Source organism: Carlito syrichta, unplaced genomic scaffold (assembly GCF_000164805.1).
Source record: "Carlito syrichta isolate Samal-C Ts95f unplaced genomic scaffold, Tarsius_syrichta-2.0.1 Scaffold305579, whole genome shotgun sequence".
NCBI lineage: Eukaryota > Metazoa > Chordata > Mammalia > Primates > Tarsiidae > Carlito > Carlito syrichta.
Genome location: NW_007249675.1, coordinates 32,907 through 44,641, shown reverse-complemented (window position 1 = coordinate 44,641; position 11,735 = coordinate 32,907). Strand labels below are relative to the sequence as shown.

The following is an 11,735-nucleotide window of genomic DNA, read 5'->3' as shown; positions in this document are numbered from 1 at the left end:
CATCTTTAAAATAAAATATATATTTAAAAAAAGAAAAAAATTAGTCTTGAAAAGCTAAAATTTAAAAAGTGCTTTGTGTGAATAAGAGAAATAAAAATTACTGGGATTCAAAGACAGCTGAATTAAAAATGCTCATCTTTCATTAATCAATATATTTTGCATACGTTTATTTTACTAGCCTGGACAAACATAACTCAAGTGTTTTACATCACCTCGTAAATGATTGGGCTATGACAGTTGAATGTTATTTTGCAAAACCATAATTTGGGGGGGGCTCACATGAGCCAGATTTGTATGGTTGGTTTCTTAACTGCTTAGTCATAGGCCATCTCTGAGATCAGTAGCCACAGACCAGGATTTGACATGCTACTGTAGGGTGTTACCAGCTACCCTAATAAACCTACTCAGTACAGTTTCCATGACGAGGCCCCAGGCTCTTTGCTCAATGAGCCACAGCAAAGGATGGTGCCAGAGTCTACCTGGAATGTGTTCCCTCCACTTCAAGGTTGTCATGTGAGTAGAAACACATGGCATAAAACTTCTCTTACAGGGGTTTCTGAAAGATCACACTTACATGTTTCATGGAGTAGGCTTTTTAATTTTTTTTATTTTTTAGAGAGACATAGTCTCACTCTGACAACTAGGCTGGAGTGCGGTGGTGTGATCATAGTTCACTGCAGCCTCGAACTCCTGGTTTCAAACGATCCTCCTGCCTCAGCCTCTGAGAATGCTGGGATTACAGATGTGAGCCACTGTGCCCAGCCTGAACTTTTTTAATATCCTTGATTTCTACATTGAATATGATTCCACAAATGCAAATCAAAAGAGAAATGAAGTAACCTGCACAAGGTTGACAGAAGCTTCACAGAAAGGAAAAGCAGATAACCCAGGTTTTATCTACATTTATCAGATTCCTTTTTTTTTTTTGAGCCACACTGTGTTATCTTTAATTAGATAAAGATCTTTTTAACACTTCACAGAGACCATTTCACCCACTACTCTGTTTGGCTGCCAGTCTTTTGTCTCTCTCTTCAGCAATGGTGAGGCGGATACCTTTTCCTTGGGGAAGAGAAATCCATAGTTTGTTGCCTTTGCCAATAACAAAAATGTTGGAGAGCCGAGTGACAAAGCTGTTGCCATTGGCATCTTTTACATGAACCACATCAAAAGATCCAGGATGTCTTTCTCTGTTGGTGATCACACCAATTCTTCCCAGGTTAGCACCTCCAGTACCGTACACAGGTTACCAGTGTCAAACTTGATAAAATCAGTAATTTTGCCAGCCTCCAAATCAATCTGAATGGTGTCATTCACCTTGGTGAGGGGATCAGGGTAGCGGATGGTGCGAGCATCATGAGTCACCAGATGAGGAATTCCTTCTGTACCCACAAAAGGATCTTTTTTACTTCATCTCCAGTCAGAGCATACTTAAGTCTGTTTCTTAGGAAAATGATGAGAGGGAGACACTCTCTCAGCTTGTGGGGACCAGTGGATGGAAGAGGAGCAAACACACTGGTCAATTTATCCAGCATCCAATGCTTTGGAGCTGCTACCCACTTCAGATGCTTCTTGGGACCACGAACCACGGCTGTGCAGGGCACGGAAAGACAGCCGCCTCCTTCCGGTGTGCGGAGAAATTAGGGTCGGAGGCTGCGCGCGCTGCCCTTTATCAGATTCTAAAATCCATTGCTTTTCTGTCCTTCCTTTATTTTCACCAAGAGGAAGTAGAATTATTTCATTAAAAATAAGAAAGATTTGTAGGAAAAGTGTGACTTTTAGGAGCTGACTTACTGAGAATTAAACCCAAGAAAAGTCTATAAGTGAATACATAATATGAGGTATTGTGTTTGCTTGGGGGGATAACCCAAATCTATTCCAGTGGCATGCATATGTGAAGGAGTTCTGTGTCCTCATCAGAGGAGGCAGTTTATGACTGTCAATGTGGCTCAGCGTTGCCGTCAAGAGGCCAATCTTCTATTCTTTATAGCCCCAACACATGAGACTTAGTCCTCATGGTTGCAAAATGGCTTTTTGGTCTCCAAACATCACAGCTATATTCCAACAAAGAATAAAAATGAGGTGTGAAAGTTTTTTCTACTCAAAGGAGCTTTTTATTTGTTTTTTGTTTCTCCCCCACGACCCAGGGGACAGAGAAGGTTTGTTCTAAGAATTTCGACTTTCCTGTCATTGGAGTCACTGGTTCAAATTAAATTATATGTTGACTCAAATTTACAAGAGAAGCTGTACAGTATCGTGTGTGTGTTGTTTATTTGTTTGTTTTCAGCATCCATAAAAGACAAAGGAAAAGAGAAGGTGATGAAAAATGACTTTGAGATGGCCAATCCAAATTGTCTGTGATAGGTCTTGAATCATGACATAAAGACAGTTCATCAAAATTCTGAATTTTTGCACATGGATGGAAGTTGATTTCAAGTACATTCAGAAGCTATATCAAATACTGATTTTAACAAATGAGGTTTTTTTTAAATAAGTTTTCATTATCTCCTCAACTCTCTGCCACCAGTTCATATTTGTTTATTTTGCATGATCATTGCAGGAAAGAATTCTGTATTGTGCAGTGTTTTGTCTACTATAATTAATACAGTGGCTGACCTAAAGCAGATATTTAATAAATGTTTGAAAATCTGACTGAAAGAAAAAGCACATGGGATTAATTCTGAAGGCAAATATCCATTAAAATCCATGTGTGATCATTAAAAGACAGAGTTGAATAAATGGTGGCAAATATCCTCAAGAGTCAGCTACCCAAAGGTAAGAACATAAGAAGAACTGTTCATATCTGTGAGTATTTGGCAATTCAGCTTCATTTAAAAATAAATGAAGGGCTCCTTTTTCTGACCAAGATGAGCTAAGAGGGACCACATTATTGTCTCACCTTCAACAACGGAAAAAAAAAAGAATTAATGAATCAACAATTTGAAAGCCATTGGGCATTAGGTAAGGAAGGACGGTGATCCTTAAGGTATGAGAAACAATCAAGGTGAGCCCTAGGATCACCCAAGGTGGCTGCTCTGAGAATGTTTCCAGTTTGTAGCTCATGCGGGGAAATGGAGTTAGAACTTGGAGGATGCCTTGAGCTGAGGTGTCAGAGCTGGTAGCCCAGGAAGAATAAGGAAACTAGGGTCCATGGGGAAGAGGACCCAGAGAGCGAGGATCCTGGAGATCTGAAAAGGACCCTTCAATGTTTAGAGAACTGGGGTGGAGGGAACTGCCCGAGGCTGGGGAAAGAACTGTTCAAAAGAATTTGAGGGCGCAGTGGCTGGTATTGAATCAAATGTGAGAGCAGTGCCTGTTCCCACCAGCCAGATTGGAAAATGTCCTAAGCCACGGAGCACTGAGTATAACCCTAGAGAAGATCTTGCTTCAGTGGTGGGAAGAGCCAGCTGTGCACCCAGAGAATCATAAAAGTTAGACTGAAAGGAATCACATTCTTTTCAAGTAATTTAACTGCATCCCAGAACTCAAATTGTACAGGAACGTACAAATACCTTGTATCCAACAAAACACAATTTATAAAGGCTGGTGTCCAAACAAAGATAACTGGGAATGAAAAGAGACAGTACAACACAATTTATCAGATTTGAACTGACACAGAGATAGAAGAGGGGAGCATTAAAGCAACTGTTATAAATCTCTATGTTCAAAAAGTTTAGCAGAGACATGTAAGGTATTTAAAAAGACTCAAATTGATCTTCTAAAGATGAAAACTGCAAGTATTTGAGATAAAAGTATATACACAAATATAGAATTTATTTATTAAAAAGTGTATTCTCAATAGAATATTATGCAGCCATAAAGAAAGACAAACATATAAATTTCACAGCAACTTGGACAGATTTAGAGTAGATCATACTCAGTGATCTATCCCAGAAACAAAGAACAGAGTACCATATATTCTCACTCATACGCGGAACTTGAACAATTATAATACTATAAGAAAGAGATTGGCAGTCATGGGAAACTGTCAGGGGACGGGGTGGGATTAGCAGTTGAAGAAAATGCTAGGGGAGGGAGGGGCATACCTCATCACCAAGGGTACCTGCATAATCAATGTTTGTATACCTAAGCTTGTATTGTACTCCGCATCTTTATAATTTTTTTTATAATCAATGATTTTTATTATGATATTGTGGGGTACAGTTAAGGGTTTAGGTATGCAAATATGCTTCATTCAGGCACCCTTGTTGACAAGAGGTGCCTCCCCATCCCCAGACAGATATTTACTACCGTTAATCCCATCTCCCTTCCCCCCCATGGTTTCCCACTACTGTCAGTCATTTTCTTATAGTATTACATTGGATGTTCAAGGTCCACTATATGAGTGAGAATATGTGATACTCAGATCTTTGTTTCTGTGAGAGGTCACTCAGTATTACAGACTGTAGTTCCATCCAGGTTGCTGCGAAATTCATATTTTTGTTCTTTTTTATGGCTGCGTGGTATTCCATCGTGTATATGTACCACATTTTTTAAATCCAGTCCTCTTTTGATGGGCAGCATGGTTGCTTCCAGGTTCTTGCTATTGTGAACAATGCTGCAATAAACATACGTGTGCAGGTATCTTTTTTATAGAGTGATTTGAGTTCTTCAGGATATATTCCCAGTAGGGAGATTGCAGGGTCATATGGAAGGTTGATATTTAGAGCTTTCAGGAATCACCCACACTGCTTTCCACAGAGGTTGCACTAGTTTGCGCTCCCACCAACAGTGTAGCAGTGTTCCCTTTTCTCCACACCCTCTCCAGCAGCTGTTATTTTTTGAGTTGTTGATAATTGCCATTCTGACTGGAGTTAGGTGGTATCTCAGTGTGGTTTTGATTTGCATCTCCCTGATGATTAGTGAGGTTGAACATTTCTTCATGTGTCTGTTGGCTGCTCGGATGTCTTCCTTTGAGAAGTGTCTGTTCATATCTTTTGCCCATTTTATAATGGGGTTGTTTGTTTTTTTCCTTTCAGCATGTATGAGTTCCTTGTAGATCCAAGATGTTAAGCCTTTGTCAGACCTGGAGTTGGCAAATACTTTTTCCCAGTCTGTAGGTTGTCTTCCTGCTCTCTTGATGGTTTCTTTGGCTTTGCAGAAGTTTGTCGGTTTAATGAGGTCCCACTTGTCTATCTTATCTCTTATGACCTGTGGGTTTGGGGTTTTGTTCAGGAATTGGATGCCAGTTCCAATTTCCATGAGGGTATGTCCTTCACTTTCTAAGGTTCTTGTGGTTTGAGGTTTTACGTTTAGGTCTCTACCTATTTGAAGTTAATTTTTGTGTATGGGGATAGATAGGGGTCCTGTTTCAATCTTCTGCATGTGGTCAGCCAGTTTTCCCAGCACCATTTGCTGAATAGGTTCTCCTCTCCCCAGTAGTAGGTGGTAGAGGCCTTGTCGAAGATGAGTTGGTTGAGAAATTGAGGTTTTGCTTCTGGAATTTCAATTCTATTCCATTGATCTATATGCCTGTTCCTATGCCAATATCAAGCTGTTTTGATGATTGTAACTTTATAGTAAAGTTTGAAGTCTGGTAATGTGATACCACCCGCTTTGTTTTTTTTTTTTTGTTTTTGCTGAGGATTGTTCTGGCTATTCTTGGTCGTTTGTGTTTCCATATGAATTCCTGTGTTGTTTCTTCTAGGTCTGAGAAGAATGTTGCTGGTAATTTGATGGGTATTGCATTGAATCTGTAGATTGCCTTAGGTAAGATGGACATCTTCACAATGTTGATTCTTCCAATCCATGAGCACGGGATATCTTTCCACTTGTTTGTGTCATGTTTGATTTCTTTGAGCAGTGTTTTGTAGTTTTCATTGTAAAGGTCTTTCACGTCTCTGGTTAGGAAGATGCCAAGGTATTTCATTTTTTTGTGACTATTGTGAATGGAATTGTGCTTTTTATTTGGGTTTCTGTTTGTTTATTATTGGTGTAAAGAAATGTGATTGTCTTTTGCACATTTATTTTATATCCTGAGACTTTGCCAGAGGCCCATCTTTATAACTAAAAAAATAAACTGAAAAAAAAAAAATATTCCAGTGGTGGAAATCTGCCGGGAGGAGAGCAGGGAAGTGGGATTGGCAGTAGTGGGAATCTGCCTGGGGATGGAAGGCACACCTCATCAACAAGGGTAACTGTATAATGAACATTTGTGTACCTAACCCTGAATCGTACCCCACATCTTTAAAATAAAAAGTTAAAATAAAATAAATTTTAAAAAAATATGGTGTTACATGTTTAAATTTCAGTCACCTTCAAAGTGCTCTCCATTTGATGCAATAACCCTATTGAGACACTTTTTCTATTGCTCAAAATGGTCTTTGAACTCATCAATTTGGATGCCTTTGAATGCTTCTGACTTTTTTTATTTTTCACCTCTTCCACATCAGAAAAAGAAGGTGACAATTTTTTTCATCCAGGGAAACAAAAAGAAGTCTCTCAGAACAAGATCAGGAAAATAGGAAGGGTGGCACACTGGGGTCCTCCCCATTTTGGTCAAAAACTGCTGAACACTCAGCACAGGCATGTTCGTAAGCCACACATCATGACGTGGAGTTTAGATGATACTAAACTCCAATAGAGAGCAACAGCCAAGTCTGACATCATCAGCATACCTCAGGTATATGATCTTATCCATACCAATAATATTATTTTAATTTATGATTCAAGTCAGCTATTTGGACATTTAAATGCAGGCTAAATTTGGAAGGAACATAGCTAGGTCTTAAGAGTACATTGAAAAAAATCTCCCCCAAAAATTCACTGAAGCCGAATGCAGTCTCTCACAGTTCGCTGATACACAGATACTGATAGGTTTCAAAAACACTTACCTAGTGGGAAAAGCCTGTACTACAAGGGCCCTGCCCTCCAAAAGAAAATTCCTGGCTTTTTGGGGCTCCGCCCAATTGCTGGGAGGTATTAATGGTTAATGAGACATTGCAAAAAAAAAAGAAAGAAATCATTGGATAGTGATTTTAAGAAGAGCAACATAAGATATGCAAAATGAAACACAGTGAGAAAAAGAATTCCCCCACAATGGAAAACCCATCTGTGAGCTGTGGCACAACTTCCACCCATTTATTAAGAGAAGAGAGAGGGAATGAGAGGATGAAAATTATTTGAAGAAAAACTGCCAAATAGTGTTCAACGTTAATGAAAACTACAAACCCGCACATCCTAGAAGCACAACCACCTTCTACATGACCGTATTTCATCTTTGTCCAACACATTGGGAAACACTTAAGATCATCAGTCAGCTCCTGTCGAGTGGAATTGAATCATTTTTAATGATAAGGAGACAACGATCTTGGCTTATGACAGTTGGTCTTAGAAAAATCGTCTTAGCCAGGCTCGGTGGCTCAGCCTGTAATCCCGTGCCTTTGGGAGGCTGAGGTGAGTGGATTGCCTGAGCCCGTGGGTTCGAGACCCGCCTGGGCGGCGAGAGCTCATCTCTACAATAAATCAAAAAATCAGCCGGGTGTGGTAGCGCATGCCTGTAATTCTGGCTACTTGGAAGGCTGAGGCGGAAGGATCTCCGGACCCCAGCAGGTGAGGCTGTGGTGGCTGGGAGCAGCCACTGCACTCCAGTCTGGGTGACAGAGTGAGACTCCAACTCAAAAAAAAAGAAAAATCGTCTTTTCTTGTTTTTAAAATGTGTTCTGGCTGGGCGTGGTGGCTCAAGTCTGTAATCTCAGCACTTTGGGAGGCTGAGGCGAGAGGATTGCCTGAGTCCAGAGGTTCGAGACCAGCCTGGGCAACTTAGTGAGACCTCGTATCTACAATAAATAAAAAAACTAACCAGTCATATTGGCGTGTGCCTGTAGTTCCAGCTACTTGGAAAGCTGAGGCGGAAGGATAACCTGAGTCAGCAGGTCGAGACTGCAGTGACGGTGAGCATGCCACTGCATTCCAGCCTGGGCAACAGAGTGAGAATCCAACTGAAAAAAAAGTGTTCTTATTTGTAAAGGTTGTTTCATGTTTCAGTATCAAATTTGCAATAGGCAGCCACTCAGTGAGAAAATTTTTATGTTGATAAGAAAATGTACCATAGAGTGATCCTGGTGATAAAATCCCTGAAGTGGTGGCTTACTTTCGCTTGTGGAAAGGTGTAATTGATATTAAACTCCAATAGAGAGCAACAGCCAAGTCTGACTGACATCAACAGCATACCTCAGGTATATGATCATAGCCATACCACTAATATTATTTTAATTTATACTTCAAGTCAGCTATTTGGATATTTAAATTCAGGCTAAATTTGGAAGATAGTTAGGTCTTAAGAGTACAACTTTGGGCAACCACTTCAGGTCTCCTCCCACTGTGGGGGCTTTTCTATCTTCTCAATAAATCCTGCTTTCTCAAAAAACAAAAAAAAAAAGCAGCACAAACTTTGAGGGCAGACTAGTTGGGTTCCATTTCCAGCTCTGATATCAACTAGCTGTGTAGTCTTGTATGATTTCTCTAAACGCTCTGTGCCTCTACTTCCTTATCTGTAAAATGAAATTAAAAATCTGAACTCCTTTAAGGATGAGATACTAATATTTCAAACACATTAATAAGACATATGAAAAGCTGAATTATTCAAAGAGAGCTCATTTTATCTGTGTCAGTCATTACCTATCTCAATATTGATTCAATTCCATAGTGTTGGTCACACATCTTAGGATGTTTTCACCTTTACATCAGACACTTCAAAGGCAGGAAGTTGCCCTTCCTCTTTCTCACAGAGGCAGTTGCTAGTAAACATTGTTGACCATGGTGGAAGAAGCAGATATACCTTAGCCCATTTAAAAAGAAGACATTTGTTTTTAAATGGGGTAACAGCCCACAATTCTTTTCTACAACATCCTTACCCTGACTCAAATGCCACTTTGTCAGTGAGGATGTTAACCAACTGGTAGACTATATTTTTAGAACATTTTTACTTACTTTTATCGTTAGCCATTCAAAAAGGGTTGTCTTGTTTTTACTGAAGTATAACATGGATGCAATAAAATTCAGTCTCTGTAGTGTGCATTTCTGAGTTCTGACAAATGTGTAATGACCACCACACTTGAAATACAGAATCATCTCTTCACCCTAGAAATTGTGGCACCTTTCAATGTCTGTTGCGTCCGGGGAGTCACTCGCTCCCCAGAGCTCCAGCCTCTAGAAACTCCTGGTCGAATCTCCTTTCTGTGTCTCCTACAGAATGTCATAGAAATGACAGTACAAGGTACGGAGCCTTTGAATCTGGCTGCTTTTACTCCCTATAATGCGTTTGAGATTGATCCATGTTTTGTGTATTAATCAGTCATCTGTTCCTTTGATGTCTGGGCAGCAGATAAACACAGAAAATAATGCTCAACACAATTTGCTGTTATTTAGTTGCCTGTTACAACCACAGTGAGACACCAGTCCCTGGGGATCAGAAAGGCTAACACTGAACAGCTCACATTACCAAGAAAGGAAGGGGACACAAACAGCCGGAACTCCCGTTCAGTGCTGGTGGAAGCAGAGATGAAAATACTCACTTTGGAAAAAAAGCTAGAGGTTTCTTATCATGTTAAACATATGTTTCCCATGGAACCAAGCAATCTCCATTTCTTAGTGTTTACGCAAATGAAATGAAAACATAGGTTTACACGAAGACTTGTAGGTGTTTGTGTGGATTTATTCATAATTGCCCCAGACTGAAAACAAGGCAGATATCCTTCAACAGGTGACTGACGAGCCAACTGAAATGCATGTGTACACGGCTATGACTCAGGAAAAAATATGGTATGCTGTACCTTTTAATCACATGTCTATGTATTGGCTCTCCTCATGGTAGAATGTAACTTACCAAGCAGAAGATAATTGTTTCTGTATTTGCTGCTGTTACCGCAACATAAGCTTGTTCCCCATGCCCCTCAGAGCTCTCTGAAGCCTCTTTACCTCCAGTCCCAGCCTGTCTGGCTCCTCTCTCTCTCTCTCTCTCTCTCTCTCTCTCTCTCTCTCTCTCTCTCTCTCTCTCTCTCTCTCTCTCTCTCTCTGTCCCTGTCCCTCTTTGTCTTTCTCTGTCTCTCTTCTCTGTCTCACTGTCTGTTCCTCTCTGTCTCTGTCTTTATCTCTCACTATCTCTCTTTGTTTCTCTATCCCTCTCTGTCTCTCTCTGTCCCTCTCTGTCTCTCTCTGTGTCCCTATTTCTCTGTCTTTCTGTGTCTCTTTCAATCTCTCTCTCTTTCTTTTCTCTCTCTCTCTGTCCCTCTCTCTGTCTCTCCCTCTGTCCCTTTGTCTTTCTCTCTGTGTCTCTTTCGGTCTCTTTTGTCTCTCTCTCTCTTCTCTCTCCCCTCCCCTTCTCTCTCTTTCTCCTTCTCTCTCTCCAAACTGACCCATTGGCATGGGTGATTACAATCTCACCCTCCTTCTCACCACACTCCTGCAACTTCTCTCTACTCCTCTCTTCCTCTTCCCCGTCTCCCTCTCAATGTCCACATTCCTCCCCATGACCACTCTCCCTGCCATGCCGGCTCCCATAGTGCAGGCTGTTCTCTCCTTCTCGGACTCTTTCCTCCTAAGTGAGTACCAGCTTATCTTTAGGATCCTGAAGAGAAAAGGCAGTAAAGGAGGAGGAGGGGAGTGGGGAGCTGGGGAGGTGTGGGTGGATGAACAGTGGTCCCTCCAGCTGGTCTGGGGAGCTGGAACCCCCTCCTGCTAAGATCCCCTGGGGCAGTCTGTGAATATTCAGAGCTTTGTCCTCACAGTCTCCTTTCACTTCTTCCACACCCTCCATTCTGCTCCTTGTGGCCAGAAACCCACCTGTCTTGTTCATCATTTATTTTCCCAGTGCCTAGCACATGACCCTGACTCAACGACCGCAAATAAATACCTGCTTAGTACATGAATGATGGAGACACCCTCCACTCACTGCAGACAAGGAAACAGAGATCATGACAATGGGAGAGTGAAGAAAGCCGCTGAGCCAGAAGTGCACCCTCCCTGGGCTTGAGTCAACGCAGTGCCACGGTCACACTTTTTTAAAAATAGAGATGTGGGATACAAGTCAGGATTAGCTATACAAGCAGGCTGTGCACAGATAAAGTTTGAGCCTCCAACTGGTCCTCACTTCCCATGGCTTAGAACCAGGTACCCTTTGTGATACTACCTTTCCCCTACGTCCCTCCCACCGTCCCTCCCATGGTAGGGTCCAGGGACTGCCAATTCCTCCCTTCCAACTAAGTTGACAAATGTTCAGGTCCTACTTAGGAGTGAGAGCATTCAGTATTCAGTTCTTGGTCTCTGTGATAGACCACCAAGCATGATGGTCTCCAACTCCATCCAATTTGCCCTGTTCTGGTCAAGACAGACAGTTTCACAGATGCAGTAAGGTGTTTTTGTTTCTGTTTTCGCTTTATGTTAATTTTAAAATGATTTTTCAGTGCACGTTGCATTGTATATATGGCAGGACCTTGATAAAAACTTAGTGAATTGCATGTAAATGATATAATTATAGCATTTCTAATTTCTCTTTTTAAAATTTTTTATTTTTAAGATCTACAATTCAGTATTATGTATACAAATGGTCATTGTACAGGTAAAGTTTGGGCCTCACTTTGGTCCCCACTTCACCTGGTTTGAGATCAGTTACCCTTATGATGAGGTGTGTCCCTCCCTCCCCTGGCAGTTTCCCACTACTGCCAATCCCTTTCATTGTTCAGGGTCTGCTTATAAGTGGGAACATGTGGTACTCAGTTCTTTATTTCTGTGATAGATCA

The 11,735-nt window shown here is 41.1% G+C and overlaps 1 pseudogene across 1 annotated transcript; it reads right to left on the bottom strand.

Annotated features, from left to right (window-relative positions):
- Positions 1-988: 988 nt before the first annotated feature.
- Positions 989-10,753, bottom strand: LOC110595954 (annotated as a pseudogene). Its single transcript, XR_002482179.1, has 3 exons — positions 10,547-10,753; positions 7,193-7,259; positions 989-1,618 (listed from the first exon to the last, which is right to left on the bottom strand). The product of XR_002482179.1 is annotated as a 40S ribosomal protein S4-like (transcript).
- Between the last annotated feature and the right edge of the window lie 982 nt (positions 10,754-11,735).